Source organism: Oncorhynchus nerka, linkage group LG10 (assembly GCF_034236695.1).
Source record: "Oncorhynchus nerka isolate Pitt River linkage group LG10, Oner_Uvic_2.0, whole genome shotgun sequence".
Classification (NCBI taxonomy): domain Eukaryota; kingdom Metazoa; phylum Chordata; class Actinopteri; order Salmoniformes; family Salmonidae; genus Oncorhynchus; species Oncorhynchus nerka.
Window position 1 is genome coordinate 61,678,137 of NC_088405.1, and position 12,030 is coordinate 61,690,166.

The window sequence follows — 12,030 nt, forward strand, 5'->3', positions numbered from 1 at the left end:
TACTTTTTTGTCTAAAGTATCTAGACCATTAGTAGACATCATATGTCTTGGAGGTGCTCAGAAATCTTATGTCTCTAAAGCCAGGCTGGATTTGTCACGACTTCCTCCGAAGTCGCCCAATCTCCTTGTTTGGGCGGTGTTCGGCGGTCGACGTCGCCGACCTTCTAGCCATCGCCGATCCATTTTTCATTTTCCATTGGTTTTGTCTTGTCTTCCATCACACCAGGTTCAAATCCGATCAATTACATGTTGTGTATTTAACCCTCTGTTTCCTCTCATGTCCTTGTCGGTGATTGTTTGTTGTATGTTTTGGTGCAAGTTATGTTCTGGTGTGCGATGGGGTTTTGCACCCTCTTATTTTATTTTGTATATTTAGGTTTTTCTGAGTTTTTGTATATTCATTAAACTGCTCCGTTTATACCAGGTTCACTCTCCTGCACCTGACTTCCCTGCCACCAGCACGCACCCATCACAGGATTATTACACAGATTTACAATTGAGCTTGTGAAATCAATTTTAATTTCATTTCTTGCAGTTGGATTATTTTAATTTCTTGGATTTCATACTTTTTTGGAGGGACAAAAGCATTGTTGCTCAACTAAAACACTGGCTTGACTTAGCATTTTCATTTGTGATTCAGAGACTGAGCTTTTATACATTTTGAGTACATTTGTGTTGGATTCTTTGTGCCAGCTGATTCATTTGTGAACACACACAGTTCTTTAAATTACATTTGTTTTGTTTTTCTATTAGTGGCTTTGGGTTTAGTGCTAACTGACCGTTATACTTTGCATTAGACCATTTATAGTATGTGTTCCCTCCATTGGAGGCCTTAAACTACTGTAAACATGGTCTTCAAGAAGCTGCATGCCGTAATTTCAGTAATATGATTTGATTGTTATATGTGTAGTGTTATTTCTGAGAGGCTAATGCAATGAGGGAGGTCCTCCACTGCAGTCTGCATTGAGAGATATTCAGCCAAATATCACTAAGTAGGTCTAGATGCAGGGGTACAGTCAGAGAAACAGCCATCAGTAATGTTCATGCTGTGGATGTTCATGTTTTTATTTGGTGCAAATCAAATCTAATAAAGAGGCTCAAAGCAGATGAGCAGAGTTTAGCATAATTACTGTAGCAATCGTAAGGCAAAACAACTCTCCATTTCTTGGTCAATTGGCAGCGATGAATGGGAGCTAATTATTTGACCCCATGCAGTTCACCGACAGAGCCAATAGAGTCAACATGGGCCTTCACTACATCCTCCAGCACCTCGACAACCCAAGGACATATGCGAGGATATTGTTTGTGGACTTAACTGAGCCTTCAACACAATCATTCCGGACCTGCTACAGCACAAACTCAACCAGCTGAACGTACAGTACCAGTCAAAAGTTTGGACACACCTACTTATTCAAGGGTTTTTCTTTATTTTTACTATTTTCTACATTGAGAATTATAGTGAAGACATCAAAACTATGAAATAACACATGTGGAATCATGTAGTAACCAAAGAAGTGTTAAACAAATCAAAAATATGTTTTATATTTGAGTTTCTTCAAAGTAACCACCCTTTGCCTTGATGACAGCTTTGCATACTCTTGTCTTGGCATTCTCTCAACCAGCTTCATGAGGTAGTCACCTGGAATGCATTTCAATGAACAGGTGGGCCTTGTTGAAAGTGAATTTGTGGAATTTCCTTCCTTCTTAATGCGTTTCAGCCAATCAGTTGTGTTGTGACAAGGTAGGGGTGGTATACAGAAGATAGCCCTGTTTGGTAAAAGACCAAGTCCATATTACGGCAAGAACAGCTCAAATAAGCAGAGAGGATCAACACTCCATCATTCCTTTAAGACATGAAGGTCAGTCAATGCGGAAAATGTCAAGAACTTTTAAAGTTTCTTCAAGTGCACTCGCAAAAACCATCAAGCGCTATGATGAACCTGGCTCTCATGAGGACCACTACAGAAAAGGAAGACCCAGAGTTACCTCTACTGCAGAGGATAAGTTCATTCGAAATTCAGAAATTGCAGCCCAAATAAATGCTTCACAGAGTTCAAGTAACAGACACATCTCAATATCAACTGTTCAGAGGAGACTGCATGAATCAGTCCTTCATTGGTGAATTGCTGCAAAGAAACCCTTACCAAAGGACACCAATAATAAGCAGAGACTTTCTTGGGCTAAGAAACATGAGCAAGGGACATTAGACCAGTGTAAATCTCTTCTTTGTTCTAATGAGTCCAAATTTGAGATTTTTGGTTTCAAATCCCATCTCTTTGTGAGACGCAGTTTAGGTGAGTGGATGATCTCCGCATGCGTGGTTCTCACCGTGAAGCATGGAGGAAGAGGTGTGATGGTGTGGGGTTGCTTTGCTCGTGACACTGTCTGTGATTTATTTAGAATTCAAAGCACACTTAACCAGTGTTACCACAGCCTTCTGCAACGATACACCATCCCATCTGGTTTGCGCTTAGTGGGACTACTGTATTGTTTGTTTTTCAACAGGACATTGACCCAACACACCTCCAGGCTGTGTAAGGGCTATTTGACCAAGGAGAGGGATGGAGTGCTGCATCAGATGACCTGGCCTCCACAGTCACCCGACCTCAAAGTTTTGTTGTCTTCAGTAGTATTATTCTACAATTTTCCAGCACGGGGGCACCTTGCAGTCATTGGTGTACTCACTTTACACCAATGACTGCACCTCCAACGACACATCTGTCAAACTACTAAAGTTTGCTCATGACACCACCCTGGTCTGTCCCATCTACGATGGCGACAAGTCCAATCAGTATGGAGAGGTTGACCGCCTGGTAGCCTGGTTCAGTTGCAATAACAGTCAAAACCTTGAAGATGGTGGTTGACTTCAGGAAATGCCCCCACCATATTTTCCCCTCAAGATCGACGGCTCAGCCGTAAGCAAGGCCAAGTCATTCAAATTCCTAGGGAACATCATCTCCCAAAACCTCAAGTGGATGGACAACATCACAGCTGTACTAAGTAGGATCGACAAAGCATGTAAACTCAGCAAAAAAAGAAACATCCATTTTTCAGGACCCTGTCTTTCAAAGATAATTCGTAAAACTCCAAATAACTTCACAGATCTTCATTGTAAAGGGTTTAAACACTGTTTTCCATGCTTGTTCAATGAACCATGAACAATTAATGAACATGCACCTGTGGAACGGTCGATAAGACACTAACAGCTTACAGATGGTAGGTAATTAAGGTCACAGTTATGAAAACTTAGGACACTAAAGAGGCCTTTCTACTGACTCTGAAAAACAACAAAAGAAAGATGCCAGGGTTCCTGCTCATCTGTGTGAATGTGTCTTAGGCATTCTGCAAGGAGGCATGAGGACTGCAGATGTGGCCAGGGCAGTAAATGGCAATGTCCGTACTGTGAGACGCATAAAACAGTGCTACAGGGAGACAGGACGGACAGCTGATCGTTAGGAATGCACAAGCCCCCCCATCAGTGCTCAGACTGTCCGCAATAAGCTGAGAGAGGCTGGACTGAGGGCTTGTAGGCCTGTTGTAAGGCAGGTCCTCACCAGACATCACCGGCAACAACGTTGCCTATGGGCACAAACCCACCGTCGCTGAACCAAGACAGGACTGGCAAAATGTGCTCTTCACTGATGCGTCGCGGTTTTGTCTCACCAGGGGTGTTGGTTGGATTTGCGTTTATCGTCGAAGGAATGAGCGTAACACCGAGGCCTGTACTCTGGAGAGTGATTGATTTGGAGGTGGAGGTTCCGTCATGGTCTGGGGCGGTGTGTCACAGCATCATCAGATTGAGCTTGTTGTCATTGCAGGCAATCTCAACGCTGTGCGTTACTGGGAAGACATCCTCCTCCCTCATGTCCTACCCTTCCTGCAGGCTCATCCTGACATGACCCTCCAGCATGACAATGCCACCAGCCATACTGCTCGTTCTGTGCGTGATTTCCTGCAAGACAGGAATGTCAGTGTTCTGCCATGGCCAGCGAAGAGCCAGGATCTCAATCCCATTGAGCACATCTGGGACCTGTTGGATCGGAGGGTGAGGGCTAGGGCCATTCCCACCAGAACTTACAGGAGCCTTGGTGGAAGAGTGGGGTAACATCTCACAGCAATAACTGGCAAATCTGGTGCAGAGGAGATGCGCTGCAGTACTTAATGCAACTGGTGGCCACACCAGATACTGACTGTTACTTTGATTTTTAACCCCTCTCCCCCCTTTGTTCAGGGACACATTGTTACATTTGTGTTAGTCTCATGTCTGTGGAACTTGTTCAGTTTATGTCTCCGTTGTTGAATCTTGTTATGTTCATACAAATATTTACACATGTTAAGTTGACTGAAAATAAACGCAGTTGACAGTGAGAGGATGTTTCTTTTTTGCTGAGTTTACTATCTGTGCGAGCTGAGGAAACTCAAACTCTCTCAGACAATTCTGGTTTGGTTCTACATGTCCATCATTGAGTCCATCCTCTCCTCTTCTGTCACATCTGGTTTGGATCTGTGTCTGCCCACTGCAACGGCAAAGTACAGTGCATCGTCCGGTCTGTGAAGAAGGTCATTGGCTGTCACCTGCCCTCCATCAAGGACCTGCACGCCTCCAGGACAAAGAGGTGTGCAGGTAAGATCATCACTGACCCTGCCCACTCCGGACACCCCATCTTTCAAAGACTCCCCTCTAGCAGACGGTTTAGGTCAATCATGACCAAAACCAACCGCCACCACCTGAATAGTTCTTCCCCCATGCTGTGACCTTTGTCATCCGGCCACCACGCTCTTAGGGATTAAGTGACTTTGCATTGAGCCGATTACTGCACCTTGTCATTAATGACCTCTAACACAAATCTGCACTGTACTGTACACCTCCCCACAACACTGTATATATTCACCACAGCAGCATCTGCTTATATACACTGAACAAAAATATAAACACAACATGTGAAGTGTTGTTCCCATGTTTCATGTGCTGAAATAAAAAATCCCATATATTCTCCATATATTCAAAAAGCGTATTTCTCTGAAATGTTGTGCATAAATTTGTTTACATCCCTGTTTGTGAGTATTTCTTCTTTGCCAAGATAATCCCTCCACCTGACAGGTGTGGCATATCAAGAAGCTGATTAAACAGCATGATCATTACACAGGTGCACCTTGTGCTGGGGACAATTAAAGACCACTTTAAAATGTGCAATTATGTCACACAACACAATGCCACAAACGTCTCAAGTTTTAAGAGAGCGTCCAATTGGCATGCTAACTGCAGGATTGTCCATGAGAGCTGTTGCCAGATAATTAATTCATTCATTTGTCTATCATAAATTGCCTCCAATGTCGTTTTAGAGAATTTGCAAGTATGTCCAATCGGCCTCTGCACCCTGCCCAGTCATGTGTAATCCATAGATTAGGGCCTAATGAATTTCTTTATATTGACTGATTTCTTTATATGAACTGTAACTCAGTAAAATGTTTGAAATTGTTGCATTTTGTATTTGTATTTTTGTTCAGTATACAGTGCATTCGGCAAGTATTTTGAACCCTTGACTTTTTCCACATTTTGCTAAGTTACAGCCTTATTCTAAAATTGATTAAATATATGTTTTCCTCATCAATCTACACACAATACCCCATAATGACAAAACAAAAACAGGTTTAATTTTTTATATATATATATATATATATATATGTAAAAAAAATCGTAAGTATCATATTTACGTAAGTATTCAGACCCTTTACTCAGTACTTTGTTGAAGCACCTTTGGCAGCAATTACAGCCTTGAGCCTTCTTGGGTATGACGGTACAAGCTTGGCACACCTGTATTTGGGGAGTTTCTTTGAGTGTCCCGAAGCCACTCATGCGTTGTCTTGGCTGTGTGCTTAGGGTGGTTGTCCTGTTAGAAGGTGAACATTCTCCCCAGTCTGAGGTCCTGAGCGCTTTGGGGCAGGTTTTCATCAAGGATCTCTCTGTATTTTGCTCCGTTCATCTTTCCCTTGATCCTAACTAGTCTCCCAGTCCCTGCCACTGACAAACATCCCCACCACCATGCTTCATCGTAGGGATGGTGCCAGGTTTCCTCTGAATACTTATATAAATATATATATATATATATATTTTTAAAAATTGTTAATACATTTGCAAACATTTCTAAAAAACGTTTTTTGCATTATGGGGTATTGTGTGTAGATTGATGAGGAATATGTTTTATTTAATCCATTTTAGAATAAGGCTGTAACGTAATGTGGAAAAAGTCAAGGGTCTGAATACCTTCTGAATGCACTGTAGATATATCCCTCTGTTTAATCCCACTGTTATCAGCCTATAATACTCCAGAGTTTTATGTTTACCATTCTGGCATTGTATATTCTGTATGATGTCTATGTGGACTTGTGTCTGTATTCTGTTTGTATATTGTCTATTGCTGGCTGGCAGCACTTACTCACTAAGGCAAATTCTGGGTATGTGTAAATTTACTTGGGGAATAAAGGTGATTCTAATTCTGACATATCCCTGACCTCCACATCTTTTGAAATGCACCATTTACCTTATATGCATTTTAAACTGTACTATTACGACTAATTGGCATTCCCAAATCTCCAAACATTTTGACTTCTGCCATGTTAGTTTGGAGAATCAATCAAGGAAATTCCACCAGCTGAGATTAGCAGAGTTTTCCCATCCCTGTTTATTTTTTATATGTAACCTTTATTTAACTGGGCAAAGTGCGTTTTTAGAACAAATTCTTATTTACAATGACGGCCTACACTGGCCAAACCCAGACGACACTGTGCCAATTGTGCACCGCCCTATGGGACTCCCAATCACAGCCGGTTGTGATACAGCCTGGATTCGAACCAGGGTATCTGTAGTGATGCCTCTAGCACAGAGATGCAGTGCCTTAGACCGCTGCACCACTCTGGTTAATCTACACAGACACAGTGATTCCTGCCTGCCCTCTCTCTGCACAGCCTCCATAGCCTGCAAATAAATAAATAAGATAGTATGAAAGACAGGGGAATAGGAAGCTGTAATGACGTTTTTGAAGCTGCACAACAGGGATGATACATTTTTGTAGCTTACATCTTTAATTAGTTTTATGGTATAAGGCACTGGGAATTGTTACCCCAGCAGAAAATCAAGTTTTCCACTCCGCTGCTTAGCCCTGTTATAGTGGCAAACAAACCTGCGTCATCAGCAGTGTTTCAACTTGTACACGAAGACATGGAGGGATCAGCTTTGGATGATTTCTCCTCTGAAATTGAATACAAGAGGTGGGCCTACGCACAAAATACTACTCTACATTGTCTCTGGGAAGGGAAAGACTAGAAGAACACAGAAAAACATCCACTGACATGTACGATATACATGCCTCTTGGTAATACTCTGACATAATGCAAAGGTAATAGGATGCATCCTTTTTTATTTGAAGTTGGTTGGTTATATGCACAGGGATATCAACAGAGTTGGTTGATTATATGCATAGGGATATCAACAGAGTTGGAGTTGGTTATATGCATAGGGATATCAACAGAGTTGGTTATATGCATAGGGATATCAACAGAGTTGGATGGTTAGATGCATAGGGATATCAACAGAGTTGGTTTGATATATGCATAGGGATATCTAAAAGAGTTGTTTGGTTGTATGCATAGGGATATCAACAGAGTTGGATGGTTAGATGCATAGGGATATCAACAGAGTTGGATGGTTAGATGCATAGGGATATCAACAGAGTTGATTGGTTATATGCATAGGGATATCAATAGAGTTGATTGGTTATGTGCATAGGGATATCAACAGAGTTGGTATGGCTACTAAGCAATCCTAAAGTTAAAATTAATTTGGAGTTTCCATTCGGATAAAATACCCTTTAGAAAACAAATTGACATTGTCTAGGACGATCTGATTCTGTTTGCCCACAGTGGTACAAAAGCGGTAAAACATGACTTTGTGGAGGAGAAAACATTCTGTCTTCTCAATATTTTATTTTTGCTCTTGTCATGTACTTTGAATAACCCCTGTGTTGAACCCTGCTGTAGAAATGTGATATCAATCTAGTGAATCTTTAATCCATTTACATGTACTGTGAATGTCAGCAGGTTTGTCAACAGTAGGCAGATTGACGTAAACAGCGGGACCAGAATGGATTATGGGAATTAATCCACAGAGAAACACAGATCTTTGAAACCCAAGGGCATTCTAGCAACTCAGCACTTGAGAAAGGACTCTCTATGTCGAGAAACCTACAGTAGATAGAGCTGACATTTCTTTATGTCCAGAAACCTACAATAGGTAGAGCTGACATTTCTTTACGTCCAGAAACCTACAGTAGGTAGAGCAGACATTTCTTTACACCTAGAAACCTACAGTAGGTAGAGCTGACATTTCTTTATGTCCAGAAACCTACAGTAGGTAGAGCTGACATTTCTTTATGTCCAGAAACCTACAGTAGATAGAGCTGACATTTCTTTATGTCCAGAAACCTACAGTAGGTAGAGCTGACATTTCTTTATGTCCAGAAACCTACAGTAGATAGAGCTGTCATTTCTTTATGTCCAGAAACCTACAGTAGGTAGAGCTGACATTTCTTTACATCCAGAAATGTACAGTAGGTAGAGCTGACATTTCTTTATGTCCAGAAACCTACAGTAGGTAGAGCTGACATTTCTTTACATCCAGAAACGTACAGTAGGTAGAGCTGACATTTCTTTATGTCCAGAAACCTACAGTAGGTAGAGCTGACATTTCTTTACATCCAGAAACCTACAGTAGGTAGAGCTGCATTTCTTTACGTCCAGAAACCTACAGTAGGTAGAGCTGACATTTCTTTACATCCAGAAACCTACAGTAGGTAGAGCTGACATTTCTTTACATCCAGAAACGTACAGTAGGTAGAGCTGACACTTCTTTATGTCCAGAAACCTACAGTAGGTAGAGCTGACATTTCTTTATGTCCAGAAACCTACAGTAGGTAGAGCTGACATTTCTTTATGTTCAGAAACCTACAGTAGATAGAGCTGACATTTCTTTATGTCCAGAAACCTACAGTAGGTAGAGCTGACATTTCTTTATGTCCAGAAACCTACAGTAGATAGAGCTGACATTTATTTATGTCCAGAAACCTACAGTAGGTAGAGCTGACATTTCTTTACATCCAGAAACCTACAGTAGGTAGAGCTGCATTTCTTTACATCCAGAAACCTACAGTAGGTAGAGCTGCATTTCTTTACATCCAGAAACATACAGTAGGTAGAGCTGCATTTCTTTACATCCAGAAACATACAGTAGGTAGAGCTGCATTTCTTTACATCCAGAAACCTACAGTAGGTAGAGCTGACATTTCTTTACATCCAGAAACCTACAGTAGGTAGAGCTGACATTTCTTTACATCCAGAAACGTACAGTAGGTAGAGCTGACATTTCTTTATGTCCAGAAACCTACAGTAGGTAGAGCTGACATTTCTTTACATCCAGAAACGTACAGTAGGTAGAGCTGACATTTCTTTACATCCAGAAACCTACAGTAGCTAGAGCTGCATTTCTTTACGTCCAGAAACCTACAGTAGGTAGAGCTGACATTTCTTTACATCCAGAAACCTACAGTAGGTAAAGCTGACATTTCTTTACATCCAGAAACCTACAGTAGGTAGAGCTGCATTTCTTTACGTCCAGAAACCTACAGTAGGTAGAGCTGACATTTCTTTACATCCAGAAACCTACAGTAGGTAGAGCTGACATTTCTTTACATCCAGAAACGTACAGTAGGTAGAGCTGCATTTCTGCCTATTATATCTAACATTTGTTTGCAGACAGGATGCTTTTAAATGTACATCTGGCATGAATGTTCAGCCAGTGTGGCAGCCATGTTCAGACAGTATTTCACAGAATAGCAGACCATTAATAACTAAACTCATTCCAATATTTAGGCCACTGTCACCACTGTTGATAAATGCAAAATATATGTTCAAATACATTTGACTATAAGTGTTAGCAAGACAAGGATACAGGGACCAAAATGTTATTCAGAACTATTGGTTGTTTGGTTTGGAGAACGTTTGCCATCTCATTACAATACACTAGTCTGTTCCTTTGTCTTTAGTTCAGCTATTCACAAAGCACCTATACCATGGCCTGTAAGTACGGCAGTAGTGTAAACATGCTGAATTTATACCCGTTTCAATTATTGCCCACATACTAAACGTGTCTCACATGTTATCATCGTAAAAAGGTATAATAATACTATGAATCCACCCATTACTGTTAGAGAAAACAGATTTATTTTTCATGTGTATTTTAAATATTGCAAATGCACAGGGTTATGAAAAGTCGCAGGGCCCAAAGCTATGTATGTAATGGGGGGAAGTGATATCATGTTACACAATGCATGACTAATGAATGTTGCACTTAGTTTCCACTCCTCTCCCACGCACCAGTCTCCCATGTTATCAGGCAGAAGGAATCACTGAGACGTGGAACAATGGTCCAGGGGACATGTCACCTCTGTGCTCACTGAGGTCCCCTTTTCTTCTGCCATCTAGCTATGATCAGCTGGGTCTGTTCTGTTCTCCACCTCACTACTAAATATATTATTACAGTGTGAATGGATCCAGCATGAATATGCCTCGTCTTGGGGTAGCATGTGGTATATGGAGATTTGTCATTATTGAAGTGGATGACTAGAATGTCTGTGTCTTGGTTATCAGAATAGCCTTTTGTGTAGGCATATGTGCAAGGGTCTCCAACAACTCTGAGAATATGCCATTATAGATCAAATAGCCAGGTGATTCACAAGTAGGGAAATATACTGAAAATACAATGAGTGTGACAGAATATGTGACTTGATAATTACCTAAGTAAGGTTACTCTCAAACGTGAACGTCAAGGTAACTCTGTGATGCAAATTCACCCTTGGAGATAGCATGGAATATATGTATATTTAATTAAGTTTAATGCGTCTTCAATATCTGACACTGGCTTTCTACCCTGCTGTAAACACCATTGTCCTGTATCAGTTACTTAACCTCTACGGCATCGGTGTAAAGACAATAATAAAGACATAAAACTATGAAATAACACATATGGAATCATGTAGTAACCAAATATATATTTTATATTGAGATTCTTCAAAGTAGCCACCATTTTTCCCTTGATGACAGCTTTGCACACTCTTGGCATTCTCTCATCCAGCTTCATGAGGTAGTCACCTGGAATGCATTTCAATTAACAGTTGTGCCTTGTTAAAAGTGAATTTGTGGATTTTCTTTCCTTTTAGCCAATCAGTTGTGTTGTGACAAGGTAGGGGGGGTATACAGAAGATAGCCCTATTTGGTAAAAGACCAAGTCCATATTATGGCAAGAACAGCTCAAATAAGCAAAGAGAAACGACAGTCCATCATTACTTTAAGGTCAGTTAATGTGGAAAATGTCAGGAACTTTTCAAGTTTCTTCAAGTGCCGTCGCAGAAATCATCGAGTGCTATGATGAACCTGGCTCTCATGACGACCGCCACAGAAAAGGAAGACCCAGAGTTACCTCTGCTACAGAGAATACATTCATTAGAGTTACCAGCCTCAGATTGCAGCCCAAATAAATGCTTCACAGAGTTCAAGGAACAGACACATCTCAACATCAACTGTTCAGAGGAGACTGCATGAATCAGGCCTTCATGGTTGAATTGCTGCAAAGGAACCACTACTAAAGGACACCAATAATAAGAAGTGCCAAGAAACACAAGCAACTGATATTAGACCAGTGGAAATCTGTCCTTTGGTCTGATGAGTCCAAAATTTGAGATTTTTGGTTCGAGCAACAGTGTCTTTGTGAGACGCAGAGTGGGTGAACGGGTGATCTCCGCGTGTGTGGTTCCCACCATGAAGCATGGAGGTGGAGGAGTGATGGTGTGGGAGTGCTATGCTGGTGACAGTCTGTGATTTATTTAGAATTCAAGGCACACTTAACCAGTATGGCTACCACAGCATTCTGCAGCGATACGCCTTCCCATCTGGTTTACGATTAGTGGGACTATCATTTGT